General features: G+C 46.8%; 1 protein-coding gene across 2 annotated transcripts in view; it reads right to left on the reverse strand.

Annotated features, from left to right (window-relative positions):
• Positions 1–12,895, reverse strand: part of MIDEAS (mitotic deacetylase associated SANT domain protein) — a 65,493-nt gene extending 52,598 nt beyond the window's left edge. For both annotated transcript variants that reach the window (XM_064486103.1, XM_031454022.2), the window contains exon 1: positions 12,764–12,895. The gene's annotated coding sequence lies outside the window, so the exon portion shown is untranslated. The remainder of the gene's footprint in view (positions 1–12,763) is intronic.
• Between the last annotated feature and the right edge of the window lie 4,312 nt (positions 12,896–17,207).

Raw genomic sequence — 17,207 nt, forward strand, 5'->3', positions numbered from 1 at the left:
TCCTCACCACAGACATCTCCTCAGAGTCCTCCTCAGGGTGAGGGGGATGCAGGCGCTGGGCTTTGTGGCCTGAAATCCCCTTCTCACCCTCACCGGGGTCTCCCTCAGGCTCAGAGAAACAGCAAAGCCACCGAGGCAGCGGCTCCACCAGCAGGTGCAAAAGAGAGGCCGTCAACACCAACCACACACACCCCCTGACCTAGGCCAGGTCCTGGGCCTGCCCACAGCTCCCTCACATCCCCTCAGGCTGCGCTTCCTGCCCCATCACGGGACACCTACTATGTGCCAGGCACAGTGCTAGGCCAGGGGGAAACGAGGCACACCTGCAGCTGATGCCAGCGTCCTCATGGGGGGAGCCTGAGTGCAGAAAGACTAAGGTGGCGGTAAGGATGCAGCCGACTCCTGGCTGGTCCTGTCGGCGTCCACCAAGAAGAAAGGGGCAGGGAGGATGTTTGGGGCAGGAGGACAACAATACACAAGGCACAGAGGCGTGGAAGTGCATTGAGGAGCAGAGAGAACACACAGGGCCGTGCTAGGGAAGGGGGTAGGGCAGGAGAAGAGGTGGCGAGGTGGGCTGGGGCTGCAACAAGGGCCTGGGGTGCCTTTCTGAGGAATGTGAGGTTTCTCCTGTAGGACTTGGGCAGCTCTCAGAGGTTTTTAAGGGGCGGGGGTGGGGGGGCACATGATCAAAGCTGTGCTTCAGTAAGAGAACTCAGGTCCTTCAAGACCTCTTTTGTGCTTCAGTGTTGTTTTTAACATGATTCCATTTCATCTGGACACAAATGAGCAAGTCAGTGTAAACTGTGCTGGAGCCAACGCTGGCTGGGAACACTCCTGCTCCATCCCTCCTGGGGGCCCCCGTGAGCCCACACTGGTGAGCAAGCCTCAGCCTCAGGAATCACCTCAGTCCAGCTGCCAAGAACTCAGCCCTTGACACACCAGCTTCATGGAGGCAGCAGTTCCCCAGTTCCAGGCACCAGGGGAACAGACCCTTAAAATGCTGGCAGCCACCACAGCCATGAGCCCAGTAAGTTCAAAACTGCATTTTCTTTTTAAAGCAAAGAATTTCTTTATCTAAGGTTTTTGGAACTGAATGACCAAAATTTCAGTTGAGGTGCCCTTACTTCAAAAAGCTATAGTCAGAGGATCTGAGGTAAGAAGGGAGCCAGTGCTCACTTAACCAACACCCTCTAGTTCTATGGGTGAGGAAACTGGGTAGGGATGTGACTGGAGGTGCTGACAGCCCCAGGCAGACGAAGCCCTAGCTCCTTTAGCTCTCTCTCAGGCATGATATTGGATAGAACATCTCCACTAGGCTGACATCTTCAAGATACGAAAAGGGCCCAGTCCTGTCACTCTGCACCAGGGACCTCAATCATTCCATAAACCAAGCCTGAAGCCAAAACTCCAACCTTCAGTCAAATGCAAGGTAGCACCTCCTAAATACTTCATGGCCCTGTGAGTCTTGCCCAGCCCCAGAGGAGAAACAGAATTCAAGTTGTAGCTGCCTGTTAGCTAGAGACAGCCAAGCCTTGGCCTCTGTCCTTACAAGGCAGCGCTGAAGTTTTCCAAGTGGAATCAAATGTGCAGGGAGGATCCAGATGCTGGGATGAGCTCTCTTTTCCACTGGAATCAGAGTCCAGAGGACAAATCCAATTGCTAATGAAACACTCAGATCTCTAGAGCACATAAAAATCCCAAAGTTTAGCTGGAGGCTAGAGGATGCAGAAAGGTGTCCAAAAGGCTTAAAATCAAGATGTGGATATTTTCAATGGAATAAGGGGGATGCCCCGTCTCCTCCACCATGTCCAGCGCCGAGGGCTAGAATGGGCTCTGGCTTCCATAGTGGACACGTTCACCTGGCATGTGCACCTGTCCCCAGGTTTCAAGCACCTAACACTGTGAGTCCTTGTGGGAGGGAGAGTTCCACCTGCCACTGGGGAAGTGATAACCTCCAGAGCCTTGCTCTTCAGGACCCCAACAGTGAGAACATGGGCATGTGATCTAAGCTGGCCAATCAGATGCTCATCTTGGCCTCTGCCTCTGGATTGAGTGACACAAACAATTAGGGGAGAGTTCAGAACTCATTCTGGAGGTGGTAGAGCATTCAGGTTAGCTGGTAGCAGTGATGCCAGGCCGGTGGCATCAAAACTTTGTCTTTGGTTCCAGCTACCCAACTTCCAACAGGTCCTGATTGATTTCTGAGCATCATTCTCCAGATTTCCAGGACATTCCAGGACATTCCATGAGTCACCAGATATCCTTCCAATACATTCCTTTTCTCATTAATTTAGCCAGGATCAACTTCTGCTGTTTGCAGACCAAAGATCTGGACTACGCCAGCATGTCCTTCTACCTAGACCTATGACCCCCCTGAGATAACACCTGCTCAAGCTTCTATCATTTCCCTCTGTGAAAAGAGTCTAGTTTAAATACTCACACATCTGAGAGGATCACAGGCACCTAATAATCACAAATATGAACAAATGTCATAAATGCTGAATATAACAACCTACCCTTCCCCTCGATCTGACCAGGTGCCTGATTTGGGGCATTAATATCAGAAATTAAAGGCATTACCAATCCCTTGGACTCTTCCCTATTTCTCCAACAGCTCAGGGATAGGTGGACTTGGAGTCTAGAAACCTGGATTCTAGAAATTGCACATGTCACACCAACCCTGGGACAGGTGATACCTGCACCACCTATTTCTCAGGGAGGTTGAATGAGAAACAGAGAAGCCCGCATGGCAAAGCCCCACTAACCTTCTAATTTCTAAGTCAGTCATTCTTTTCAGTCCTCTCTCTTGACATCCCCAGTGATCAACAGTTGATCGATTTCAACTCAATTTAATAAAGACTAATGTGGGAGGAGGGTATAGTTCAAATGGTAGAGTGCATGTTTAGCAAGCACGAGGTCCTGGGTTCAATCCTCAGTACCTCCTAAAAAATAAATAAATAACCAAATTACCTTCCCCCCAAAAAAATTTAAAAAAAAAAAGACTGATGGAGAAATTTCCACGTGCCATGTGCTGTACTAGGTGCACAAAATTGTGGTCCCTTTTATCATAAAATGCAAAGCTCCCTCCTCCTTTGGCTTCAATAACACCACACTCTCCAGGTTTTCTTCCTTCCTCACCATTGGTTCCTTCCTGGTCTCCACTGCTGATTCCCCTTATACAGCATCCCTTAAACGGTCATCCCTTCACCTCCTACTGCACACTTTCCATGGGTGATGCCATCAGCTCCCCTAGCTCCAACTGCCTTCTGTGTTCTGGTGATTCCCAAGGGTCTGTTCCAGAATCTGATAGACAGAAGGGGCTCAAGGGAAGTAATCAGGTTTGTCTGGAACTTGTCTTGAAGCTGTAGCTACACAGTAAATAATCATTTTTACTGAAATGATATGTTTATTTGGGGCAGCTTGGTTAGAGTTCGTGGAGGGGGCAACACTCTCCTTTACCATCCCTTGGACGATCTCCTGCCCCAGACCCATGCATCCACCTGCCCACTAGACAGCTATCTTGGATGTCTCACAGGCACCTCCAACTAAACCTGTCCTAAATTGGACTCATTGTCTCTCCCCTAAAATCTGCTCCTCCTCCAATGTTTCAAGCAGAAACGTAAGCAACACTTTGACTTCTCCCTTGCTCTATACCTTTGGTTGGTCCTCAAGGCCTTTCAACCCAACTCCCTTGGCATCTTCCTCCCCCACTGCTCTGACTCCCACTTCTCCATCTTGTCCCAGTGACCGAAAGGACCTCCTCATGGTCTCTTTGCTGCCTGTCTTCCCCCATTTTCAGTCAATCTCCACATCACAGTGAGTGGCTTTTTAAAAAGGAAATCTGATCCTCTCTCTCTCTCCCTCATATGCACACATACAAACACATACACACCATCGATCCTCAGCGGCTCCCCACTGCCATCAGGGTAAAGTCCAAACCTCTTAGCTGACACAAATGGCTGGCCCATGACCTGACCTCTGGCAGTCCCCTGCTGCACCCCCTCCACCAATGCTCCATCACACCCTGCTGCTTGCAGCTCCCAAAGCAGACCATGTTGTGTCATGCATCCACTCCAGGCCTCACCTGAGCAGCTCCCTGTGTCTACAATTAATTGACTCCCGTTGCCAGCTGGTGGATGCCTGCTTGTTTCTTGGGACACTGCTCGAACACCAGCTCCTCCAAAAAGCCTCTCATTCATTAATTCCACAGATTTCACTGAGCACAAGTACCCTGTAAGGCACAGGGGCCATCCTAGACCTTTCCTAACGGTCCTCTCTCCTCTGGCCTGGTAGAAGTGACCTGTCCCTCCTCCAAGCCCTGCAGACCCTTGAACGCTTTTACACTATCATCTGTGGAACTAATTGCTCTTGGCTTTTGTGCATAGACTTTTTGTGTCTCCCTCAGACTGTGAACACCTTGAAAGGGGAGGCTGGATCTTCTTTACCTCTAGGTACTTTACCAGTACATAGCACACAGTAGGGACTCAATAAATGCAAATGACATGAATGAGTGAAAGAACAAGGAACGCGAGGGAAAGCACTCTGTAAACCATGATGGGCAGGGTTCCACTGTCAACTGCTGTTGCCAGTTTTCTTTTTCTCCATAACTGGGGAATTCAGATCCTAAATGCCAGCCAGGTAGGTCAGCACAGCTTCCTAGGGGGAATTCCTGAGCCTTTCCCCACCTCTGTGCAAGTGGAAGTGAGGATCAGGGAGCGGCTTTGGTCCCTAAGTTGTTCCAAAGCATACGCTATTGGGAGACCACAGAGGAGGGGGACACAGATTCGTGCGGTAGATTCCTTGCAGGCCTCTTACAATGACCTGCAATCAGGAGGCTAGGGAGGGGGAAAGGGGGAGGAAGGAAAGCAGACATGGAGGGCTAGGGCCTTAGAGCAAAGTGTCTGCTACACATGGCACTGCCCCCTCCCAGCCCCACACCAATAACAGGTCACCCCAAGCATAAGTCTTTCATCTGCAGTCCTGCAGTTTAAAACCCAATCCACGGGGCAAGGGGTTGGGGGCAGAGTATAGCTCAGTAGTAGAGCGCAGCTTAGCATGTATGAGGTCCTGGGTTCAATCCCCAGTACCTCCATCTAAATAAATAAATAAATAAATAAATAAATTAAATAAATAAATAAATAAATAAATAAAATCTACTCCACGAATCTCTCCATTACACCCCGCTCACCTGATCTAAGAGCATTTCTTGCTTAACCTCTTATGGTTAAGTCCTAATTTATAAACCCGCCATCTATTCAGGGATGAGCATGGGCTAAGAGCCCTGAGCCTGGTGCCTGCCCTGCAGGATATCCTAGTATAAGCATCTTAGCACGCTAAGTGAGACTATAGTATCTGAACACATACATATTTTCATACTACAGAGTCCCCAAACTAAAGCCAACCACTTCATCTGGTGTTCAACCTTAGAAACTGCAGCTTCTTCCAGAACTAGAGGAACAGCCTAAGACGAATTTAAGTGTTAAGAGCCAGTATGTCTGCCGCCCACCCAGTGCCCTCCTAAGGGACTTTCAAGGTTAATCTTGACTATATTCTTATTTTTCACTTGACACACTGACTTTAGAACCTGACCCCCAGAAAATGCAACTCCACCAAATTCCATTCTCCTGGGTGACAGATCTACCCTGAGTCTATTTTTCCCTCTGAGTACAACCCATCTCAGAGGCTGATTGCCAGCCTCCTGAAGGGAAGGGGTTGGTGGGACCCCACTTTACACCCCTTGTTGTGGGACAGTGTTGAGAGCACTGCAGCTGTTCTGTAAATGCCCAGTGAGGACAGTCAGCCTTGGGTTGACTGGCTGTTCAAGGGTGCTGAGTCTGTGTTCCTGGGCCCTCTAGCATCCCACCCTCTTCTTAAAGAGATGAACGGATACACACTAATATACATAAAATAGATAAACAACAAGGACCTATTGTATAGCACAGGGAACTATATTCAATGTCTTGTAATAATCTATAACGGGAAAGATTCTGAAAAAGAATATATATATATATATATACAGAATGTATATATATATATACACATATACACACACAACTGAATCACTCTTCTATACATCTGAAACATTGTAAATCAACTATACTTCAATTTTAAAATAAAAATTTTTTAATTAAAATTTTTAAAAAAGACCTCACCTCCACCCTGGTTTGTTTGTTTTTTTCCCTCAAGTTTCTTCTTTTAAATCTTTGTGTACTGCCTTAAGGAAACTAAAGAGGTAGAATTGTAAACAAAATCCTTGGTTTACAAATACACAGACTGGAACTGACGATTATGATGATTAAGATGATCGATGTAGGATAGTGAAAGGAAATGGAATGTGGAGTTTGTGCCCTGATTCTTCCATTTAACAGCTATGCGACCTTCGAGAAGTCACATCCTCTCTGAATCTTAGTTAAAAATGAGTTACCACAGGTGCCCTTCCCAGCTTTAAATTCTCTGAAATGTTGTTACTGCAGTTACTACAAAACAGGAGCTGGATGATAACAGTCCCTGAGGTCCCAAAAGTTGGCCTCAAAGTTGTAAAAGTCCTACAGTTCTAAAAGTTTATTATTTTTGTGAAACAGTAGATTATAGAAAATATTGATTTTTAAATGCAGTTTATGCCTAATTTTTCAGGAATAGTTCTCTGTGTATATCCAAATTTCACCCATATATGGGTGTTCATCAAGAATTTTCACTTAAAAAAAAAACGAATTTTCACTTAAAAGTGAATTCAACATATTGACTGCAATATTGTATGTAATAGCAAAATGACTGGAAACAACCCAAATTCTCTGCAACAGTAACTAGTTAAATAAATGATGGTATTTGCATACAGTGGAGTACAATTTAACCATTGGAAAAAATGAGGCAGCTCTATAAGCACTGATATAGAATAATCTCCAAGATACATTAAAAGTGAAAAACACAGAATGCAGAAGCCTGTGTATAGTATGCTGGCATTTGTTTGTATATTCATATTTTCTTCTATTTGCAGAGGCTACATCTGGAAGCATAGCTGAAAAATGACAAACTGTAGTTGCCTAAGAACACTAAAGGATTGAATAAAAGAGGAACATTAGAGGATGGGAAATTTACTTATTCAAAGTTATTATGTTATCTAATTTATCAACATTTTCTTACGGGTTCTGCTTTGTTTCTTTCTTTAGAAGGTCTTCCATTCCTCAAAGTTAAAATAGATGTTTATTTTTCTAATTCAGTTGCATTTGTATATGTATATATATGTCTGCATCTCTTCTCTGTTGAAATTATTTTTGAGACTTACTTTACAAAATATAACATCTCTTTTGATGTTAAACGATATGTACGTATTACCTTTTTTATTGAAGTATAGTTGATTTATAATATGTTAATGTCAGTTGCACAGCATAGTGATTTAGTATTTTTACAGATTATATACTCCATTAAAAGTTATTACAAGATAATGGCTATAATTTCCTGTGCTATGCAACATAACCTTGTTGCTTATCTATTTTATACAAAGTAGCTTATATCTCTTAATCCTACACCCCTAATTTGCCCCTCCCCCTTCCCACTCCCTTTTGGTAATCAATAGTTTGTTTTCTATATTTGTGAGTCTGTTTCTGTTTTAATATACATTCATTGTATTATTTTTTAGATTCCACATATAAGTATTTGTCTTTGTCTGACTTATTTCACTAAGCATAGTATTTTCTAGGTCCATCCACATTCCTGCAAATTGCAGAATTAAATTATTTTTCATGGCTGAGTAATATTCCATCGTGTGTGTGCATACGTGCCTATACCACATCTTTATCCATTCATTTGTTAATGAGCACTTGGGTTGTATATTATGTTTTTGAATAGAAAGATGGGGGGAAAGAATCTACTAGATCTTATTTTTAAATAAAACAAAAAAACTTAAAGAATCTAGCTTATAGGGTACATTTTATGGTATGTGAATTACATCTTAATTTAAAAAGAAAGAATCTAGCTTATATGGCAAGGTTGAAATTAATAGCATGAGAACTGGGTGAAGACAACAGAATCCTCCTAGGTAAGCCTGATGTTAGGGTTTAGCCAGGATCTCCCCAACACTCAGTTTTATAGTTTAGCCTAATTTTATAGGTTCAATACCTGTTTGAGCAAATCAAAGCTGCAGACAAACAGGAAGCATCTCTTTGCCTTCCTCACAAGTCTTGCTTGAGAGTTGGCCCTACCTCTTTCTACCAGTCTGGTTCCCTTGGAAGACCAGACCAACCCAAGTAAACAAATGGTTTCCCCTAAGAGCCAGTGCTCAGGCACAGGACATCATGAGGCAGGTCAACTGGACTCAAGTCAGGACAAGGAGGAGCCAGTCCTGAAGCTGGACAGACACTATCTGGTACCCAGGGGGAAGAGGTGCTGCAAATGAAGCAGAACAATGAGGTGCAAAACCAGGAGGTGTCAGGGAGAGGCTAACAGGCAGAAGGAGAAAGGGTGGGTAAATGTTCAGAAAGACTGGGAACATGGTGCTTGGTGCTTGGGTTGGGGGTACATGTCTGTGCACAAGCAGACAATGTCTGCAAGCCACTGCATTTGCTGTGTCTCCAACATCATCATCAAACATTCCCTGGGATTTGCTATGAGTGGACACCAGGGCTGGGAATACAAAGCTATATAAAACAGGGGCTTCCAGTTTAGTTGAAAAGTGATAATATTGATCCACCCAAAAGCACATTTGAGGAGCCAAATGAAGGGTATGATCAGAGCTATGTTCCAAAGGAGAAGTTGAAAATCATTTAGACCAGGTTTCAAGCCTTTCTTCATCAGGGGACCCCAGTGGATGTTACCAGGGAGAGGCCCACAGGGTGGGTCAGGGGAAATTCTTAAGGAGGGGAACATGAATAGGGCTAAAAGGAGAGCAAGACTGAGCCAAGCAGGAGAGAGGAAAGAGGAGGCATTCCAGACTTCTGGGGAAGCAGGAGAGGTACAAATGTTCTCCACCAGCAGTTTGGACAAGCACACGGAGCAGGTCACTGGGTCAGAGCAGAGGGTTAAGAGCAGAAGACCAGTGGCGGTCAGATCCCTGTGGGGAAGGCCCTGACTGCCAGCCTAGAGGTTTGATCCTTACTGTGCAGACAGTGGGAAACCACTGAAGGTTGCTGAGCAGGAGGGTCACACTGGCAAACAGGCATTTTAAGCAAGATTACAGAGGAGCCCTTTATTCCAGGCTTATTCAAAGACCTGTGTGTATTTCAAGTGGCACTCGAGACAGAAAGTCGTAAAGCATTGCCCTGTGTCATGTAGACGAAGGAAAAAAACAGGTTTAAGGATCTCACAAAGAGATGCTTCAGAGAGAAGGAGAAATGAGGTGGGGGCACATCTTAAGGAAGGAAACAGATTTGCAGGACAGAACTGCCAGGCATCTGGAAAACTGCAAAACTTTCTTCGGAGTCTGGAATGCCCTCTTATGGCTGGAGGGGTTCTGCCTCCTTTTTTGGAGGTTGGTTGTGATGTCAGAACATGGGATTGTGGTGTAGGGAGGCAGCTGGGAGGAGGCAGATGAACAGAAATATAAATATTGGGGCTGGAGAGCGTAAAAGGCCTCCCATATCATGACCACCCTCTGGCAGGGGCCTTCATCTGCCTCTCAGTGGAATCTAGGGGTTTTTGCCAAAGTTGCTGGGAGCTTCCTAATTTCCCAAACAGCTTCTCCTCTTAAAACAATAAAATGATTTTTCAAGTCTGTCAAGTTTTGATTCAGAGCTTTTTCAATATTGTTCTTAGTTGTTCATAGCGAGGCAGTAGGCAGGGCTGTTCTGGGGCCGTGAACTGGGCAGCAACTTTAGGCCGTAAATCAGCATTTACGTAAGGTGGGAGAGGAAGTCAGGATTAAGTTTCCGGTCTTAAACTGGGCTGTGTACAACTGCAGGGCAAGCTCTGTGAATGCAGAGGCAAAGCTGAGTAAGCCAGGGGAAGGGCCTGAGTTATGCACAAAAATCAGTCAGGCTGAACTGAAGAAAGGGGTGGAAAAAAAAAAAAAAAGGAAATGGGCGGGCAACTGTTCCAGGTGGCTCCACAACTCTGGGTGTCTCTGGCCTTTGCAAGGGGTCCCTCCCCTCCACTCTCCAGCTACATTCCCTGAAGGCCTTTGGGTACTTTTAATCTCATGAACACAAAGGATTGCAAACTCAAGGCTGTCTTTCCTTTGGAGTCAGAAGGGACTGCTCCCCTCCCCTGACTCTCCAGACTAGTATGGTGGCGGTGGCATACGTTAATAAAGCAGCCCTGGTCAGGTGATACAGATAACCAGGACCTTGACAGTCAAGTTCAGTAAAAAGCTAAACGTACCCAAAAAAAGAGGTTGTGCAACTCATGGGAACTCCTGCCTTAGTGGTGTTTTGCTCTAACCCTCATTCCCCTCTGGCAACTGTGTCCATGTGTCCCAGACTTTCCAGAAATGTCTTGATTTCACATGTTTTTCCTTGAGTCTCTGGAAGCACATAGGTGTCTGCCAGGGACCGTGCCCTAATGTTTTGGTTTGACAAATGGTCACTTTGCCCGTGACACACAGCTGGCATGAGGTTGCAAAACAGTATTTTTCCCTCCAGGTGAAACTCAATTACTTGGTTGGGGAGAAGGCCAGGCGTGGGGAAGCTCCTCTGTGCCAGGGCCATTGGTACCTGCCACTCTGAGCAGAGAGGCTACCGGAGCCCAGCAGTGAGGCGGTGCCACTGAGTCACAGTACCCTCAGCAGGGCTGAGTGCTGCCCTGGCAGCGTTTTCTACCTCGGGCAGGGAGCGAGTGGGCTGAGACTTGGCATGCGAGAAGAATGGGCCAGCATGCATCCTGTGCATGTTTGTGACTGTGTTTTTAATCCCTGTACCACAGTTAGCCACCTCTGAGGCCCTCAGGGAGAACCTATCTGCCTTCTTTCCATGCTTGCAGGCTTGGCTCCCTTCCTGCAGCACAGCAGCTCTGAGATGTGAGGACCCCCACCTTGTGCAGCAAGCCTTGCTCAGAAAGGGGGCTTGGGGGGGGGCGTCCTCTGGAGAAAATTAACAGGAATCACTCTTCTGCCTCCCCCACCCCCACCCCAGACACTGTCACAGACACACAGTGTCAAAGACTCAGCCCTTTTCCCTTTGACCAGAACACAATAAAGGAACTAGGACCCACCTACTAAATTTCTGCAGCTGACATTTCAAGGCTCAAAGTCTAGCTCACCAGCGCAGTCACACATGTCTGACGTGTCCTCTTTGCAACCAGTCCCAATCCAGCCACCATGCAATTTTGCTAATTCAAACTGCTTTCCCGTTTAGGGAGGTTGATAGCCATCTCCCATCTCCTTTTCCTGCTGACGTCATCCCACATTTTCTACAGGCACAAATAAGGGTACAATTCCTGGGATAGTTTTCAGGCCGCAGAAGGTGGGAGTGGAGGGATCTTGCGCTCTTGGGTCCACTTCACTTCTCTGGCGTTTGGCAAACTGTTCGAGGTTAGGGGAGAGGCAAGGAAATAAATCACCTAGCTAGGGTGAAAGGCCCAAAAGAACTTGGCGATTGCAGCTCAGGCCCAGATCTGTCCTGGGTATTTGCAATGCAAATCTGCCTTTCGTTCGCTGCCACCGAGGTCTTGCACAATAGCCTGTGTATAAACATCCACGCCAACAATGCCTGACTGTGCAATCACGCTGTAATTACAGGCCGGCAGGAAGCTGCTGCTAGGAACTGCACCATTCAACCTCCAGACATCCCATGTCCGAGTCTCCATGGCACGGAGGTGCATTCCTGCACACACCACGCGTCCCTGCCGCGGCCGCGGCTGCTACACTTGCAGACTCCAAGCCAAGGAGCCCAGGCGCCACCCGCCCCGGCCTGCCAGCCCCGAGTTACTTTGCAGGGATGTCATAAACTTCTCAGCTGTTCTTTAAACAAAACAAAACGAAACAACCTTTCGCCACGAGGCTACCAAGGGCGGCGGGAACCACCATCAAAGTTCCCAAGCACATTCCTGCAAGCCTGAGCAGTTTTAGAAAACAGAAAAGAGCGAGATGCCGCAGAGTCCACTGGAAGCGAGTTTCAGAGTTTTATATAGAAAACACTCACATATGTATGTGGGTGTGCTGACAGTTTTTATGGCTAAATTGCAAAGTGTTAGGCCTTAGTGATTATTGTCAAGTTCAGGACGTGGTGAGGGAAGAGTAAGAGCGGGGGAGTCAGATTTGATCAAGGAGGGCTTAGGGGCAATTCTGGTTTTGCTTTTCGGACATGCGTAGGGTTGTTTTCCCAAACTCCCCAATTGCTCTGCTCTTTGTCACTGGAGGGCCAAGCAAAGAAAAGTGGGAGGAAAGTTCCTTTAACTTCCTTCCTGCGGCCTCAGCGAGGGCTGCTAAGAGGAAGAGAACGCTTCCCTGGGAAGCACGGGGCGGGGTCCAGGGGGCGACCACTCCCAGCCTGTCGGAATGGCGGGGTGCCGAGCGGAGGACTAGCTCCAGACGCAGGCCACGCGAAGCCCCTTTCCTGCACCATTCCGATCGCAACGGCGCCTGGAGCTGCTTGGCTGCAGCCTTGGCTGGTTTAAGTCCCGCGACAAAACAGCGACCACAGCGGCGCAGCCCCGGGCCCGGCGGATCCTGGCCACCGAGCTCCCTCCCTGCAGAGCCCTCCGCACGCAAGCCCAGCGCAGCCGGCCCTACCGGCCCGCCACATCCCCGCCCGCTCGGCCGAGCCCTGGCCCGGAACGCTTCCGGGCCCCACGTCGGCGCCCCGGCGGCGGAGGGGGCACTGAGCACGCGGCTCACCTGCGCGCTGGATCCCGGGGCTGCTCCGAGGGGCGCGGGGCGCAAGCGAGCGCGACCCGCAGACTCAAACTTTGTTGCTCTTGGGACGGCGCAGTCGTCACTTCCTCGCAGAGCGGGTGGCGCGGCCAGGGCTGTGACCCAGCAGCTCGCGCGGTGGCGCGCCGGGCCCGGCAGCCGCCCGCGCCCCCAGCTCTGCGCGCCCTCGGCTGCTGGGGAAGCGGGCAGCGGTCCGCCGAGTCTGCACCCCTCCGGGGAAGGCTCACTCCAGCCCGGTTATTTCCACGCGGAAGTGCGGTCGAGCCTACTCTTAGGCTGGATCTGGAAGGTGGTGTTGGGGTTCAGGGACCCAGAGCTGGGGTTCCCGGAGAAACAAAGGGTGGGGAAGGAGGAAGAGAAAGTTTCTCAGTTTGGTGTTGAAGCTAGAAGCTCATGTTAGAAAGCACCGTGCAGTGTGTGTGTGTGTGTGTGTGCGCGCGCGTGTGTGCGCGCGTGCGTGTGTGTCTGTGTGTGTGTGAACCAAATAATGCCTAAGCTAGGCCTTAAAACATGGATCTCCTCTCCCCACATCCCCCCAAAAGATCTGCACGCTTATTCATCATTTCCACTGATTATAAGGGCGCAAGACGTTCAGCATTCTTCAGACTTCAAGAAGCTATTTCAGCGCCCAAGTTGGGGCTGCAAAATAGTTTCTGTTCTAATCCTCCCCCGCGATTTCCACCTCTTTCTTTATACTCAACTCACAGATCTCTTTGGGGCCTGTTGCATTCCGAGTTTCGTCAGGGACCAAAAGTGACTCGGAGGGTAGGGCTGGAGTCCTGACAAGAGGAGCTTCACGCACTAGTAATTCTGAAATTGATCATTGCCCAAAATAAATTTACTCACTGTATTAAAAACTACAACAACAAAAAGCCGTCGTTTTGGTTTCTGATAAATAGCAACAAAGTAGTTAAACAGCAGTCTTTCGGGAAGAATTCCTGATCCTGTAAAGTTGGAGAGAAAACGGGTTAGCTTTTACTGTGGTTAAAAAAAAAAAAAGAGCAGACATTTGAAACTGCAGTGGAGAGCTTTCATAACAGAAACATTAGCTTCATTGTAGCTTGTTGTGAAAACAGGGACCTTTTCAAAGGTGGTTCAGGAGCATCAGTTAGGGCTCAACAATTTTCCCTTTTTCCCCAAATACTGCTTCTACTTGCACATTGGACTTCCTCATCCAATGCCTCATCTCTTTACTAAAGCACAGGAAACCATAGAGTTGAGTTGAAGACTTTGAACAGAAAGGTGGATATAAAATTGATAGAAAGTAACATCTGAGAAATGATCCCCAGGTCTATGTTAATACCTAGTGGGAAGTCACAGTCTCACCCAAAGATTAGGAGTATGAAGATTGAAACTCTCCTAGCAACATGAAATCCTCCAAATTGCAACCCTTTATGCAGTAGTTCTGATTTCTACTGAGATATTATTAATGGAGCATTATAAATACAAAATATACCATGTAAGAAAAATAATGTTGCTTTGAGAAAAAAGTGCACTATTAGGCTCTCAATAATTATAATTCTCTGAAATTTTTATGACATCACACATTGTGGGGCAGGGGAAAGATGTGGAAGGATTGTCCATTTCAGTTTTGGAATAGGTAGAAGTAATTCCTTAATGCATTCTGCTTAAGGCAAGTAATGACATAATCAAGAAGAGTAGTGAGAATATGTCACGCGGACTTCTAAAAACAATCACGTGGTACTCCATATTTGTTAGAACAAGAGCAGAATATTGCTTTGTTTCAGTATTGTGATTCTGAATTCTCAGTCACAATTTCATGAATATTCAGCATTTCTGCATGCCCAGGAATAATTAGCAGACAGTGTAAATGTGTGAAGACTTGACACTTGTTTATGCAAAGACACGCATTGCTTTTTCTCTGTATAGGGTAGCATTTGCTGGAGCACCACAAAGTGTAGAAGCTGTGGTAGGTAGCTTCGAAGACAGTCCCCTGCTAATAGTGATCCCCTACCTCCTGGTATTCTTGCCTATGTAATCTCTTCTTGAGTGTGGGCTGGACTAGTTGACTCGGTTCTAACAGACAGTACGTGGCAGAAGTCATGGGATGTCACAGCTGAGATTAGGTTATATTAAAAAAAAAAAACCTGTGGCTTTCATCTTGGGTGCTCTCTTTCTTTCTCTTTCTTGGATCTTTCACTGTGGGGGGAAGCCAGCTGCTGTGTCCTAAGGCAGATCTGTAGACAGGAGGCCTGTCAACAACCACATAAGTTAGCTTGGAAAAGGATACTTCCTCCTTCCCCCATACCAATCGAGCTTTCAGAAGAAACCTTCCAGCACAGCCAAAAGCTGCCCCATGAGAGCCCTTGTAACAGAGGCATCCAGCTCAACTGCCTGGACTCCTGACCCATAGAAGCTGTAAGATAGGAAATATTTGTCTTAAGCTGCTATGTTTTGAAGTAACTTGTTACCCAGCCACAGATAACTAATGCACAAGCCAAAAGAGAATTAAGTCATTGTAGGCCCAGTGAGAACCCCACACAGACTTCCTGGGCCTTCACCTGGAAAGCAGAACATGGAGAAGGAGGCAGGGTCCCGAACCAGACCATTTTTTTAAATGTAACATGTAAATCCTAAGAACAGAAGGCCCAGCCCTTACCTATTTTGCAGAGCAAGGGTCATCCTTGAATTTAAACTAGGTCAGAGGGTGTAGGCTGCTGCTCAGTCCCAGGCAGCCCTGGTATTGGGTGTCACCAACCTGATAGTATGTGCAGATGTCTTCTGTGTCACCAGAATTAACATCTGTCCAGGTGTCTTCTTCCTCCCCTTCCAGGCATCTGCCCTGATCCCGGAGGCCTTCGTACAACTAGTGACCATGGAGTCAGGTCTTGGTCCTAGAAGGGGAGCTTGAAAGATGGGCGTTCCACCCTGGCAGCCAGAATGGATGGGTGATTTCAGTGGAGGTCCAAATGCTAGAAAAAAAGCTTTGTGGTTCTGCAGCTGAAGGGCAAGCCGTGGACGATCTCTGATAAGAATCGCCTCCACACTGCTTCCAGGGCTACAAAGAACAGTCTGTCCACGTGATAGTTATCTTTCTCAGCATCATTTCCTCTCTGACTGGAGCTAATTATTTACTTTGAAAACATACAATAAAGTTTTAGGAAGCAGGAAAGGTGTTATACTCCTTCATCCCTTACCAGGGGAGGCATCTACTTGTGTTTGTCCCTCATGTCCCCCTCCCCTCAGCCAACCCTGCACAAGCCGGCAACTGGAGAGCCCATTTCTGTTTTCCCTCCAGAAACACTAGGCTCTGATTTTTCTCATGTGCAGTGGCCACAGCTGCTGTGTTGCCATGTCGTCATCCGGTTGCTATGACTTGTGAGGTTGTAGATGTGCCAGAACATGAATCTATTAATTTAACAGGAGCTGGGCTCAGCACATATATTCCTTGTTAGGTCATTTGCTTTGCTACCTAAACCACATCCAATGTGCTCAGTAGTGGGAACGTTTCCTAGAGTCTGGCTTTGCAAAAATGCTAAATGCCCTGAATTTGAAGCCTGCACAGTTTTATGTTATTAAATTACTGTAGAGGAAATAAAGACATCCTAGTAAAGGTAGACAAACAGATCAGCTCACGAAAAAAAATCAAGGGTAGGGAAATAGTCAAAGTCTCTGGTCTTCTTTCTCTACACATTGAGGTCCTTTCTGCAGGAGGTATATGTACTAATTTCTGTGAAAATCCCATCTTGAGCCCAGGTTGCTCACTGACAAGGTCTCCAACGGCAGAACTAGGTGCTGCGGACCACAGTAAGAGAAATCACTGTCCTTTTCGGTGGCGCACACAAGCAGGCCTTTTTCATGCACCCCTTCGATTAACACTTATTGAATGTCTACGGATTGGGTGTGCTAGGGATGCAAAGATTGAAAGAATGAAGTCTCTCCCTGTGGGAGAGAAAGACACATCAATTACAACGCAAGACGAGAAGTATTATAATCAAGTTTTGGGTAGGGCACTAGGAGATTCCAGAGAAGGAAGCAAGCAGGTCTGTCTTGAGAGGGGGGTTATGGGTCACCATCAGTATTTTTCTTTAAAAAAAATTCAGAATTATCAAATGCATTGCATAAAGTAATATTAAGCATTGATTTGTGTAGCTTTTGTTTCCATTGTGTACAATATATACGTGTGTTCATATGGGGTCAGAGGGTAAAACATATTTCCTACATTCAGGCAAAGAAGTGTGAAAGTTCTGGGTTTAGACAGTGATAAATAATGACTATACACTGAGGGCCTGCGATGGGTCAGGCCTTAAAGTGTTATCCCATTGATTCGTTGAAGAAACAAGCCATGATTTAAGAGATTGTCCAAATCCTTCCAAATTCTCCTTCCTTAGTAAATCAAGGCCAAGCCTGAAGGACCAGCTCCTTGAGTCCTCTCTGAAAAGAGCAG

This window comes from Camelus dromedarius, chromosome 5 (assembly GCF_036321535.1).
Source record: "Camelus dromedarius isolate mCamDro1 chromosome 5, mCamDro1.pat, whole genome shotgun sequence".
NCBI lineage: Eukaryota > Metazoa > Chordata > Mammalia > Artiodactyla > Camelidae > Camelus > Camelus dromedarius.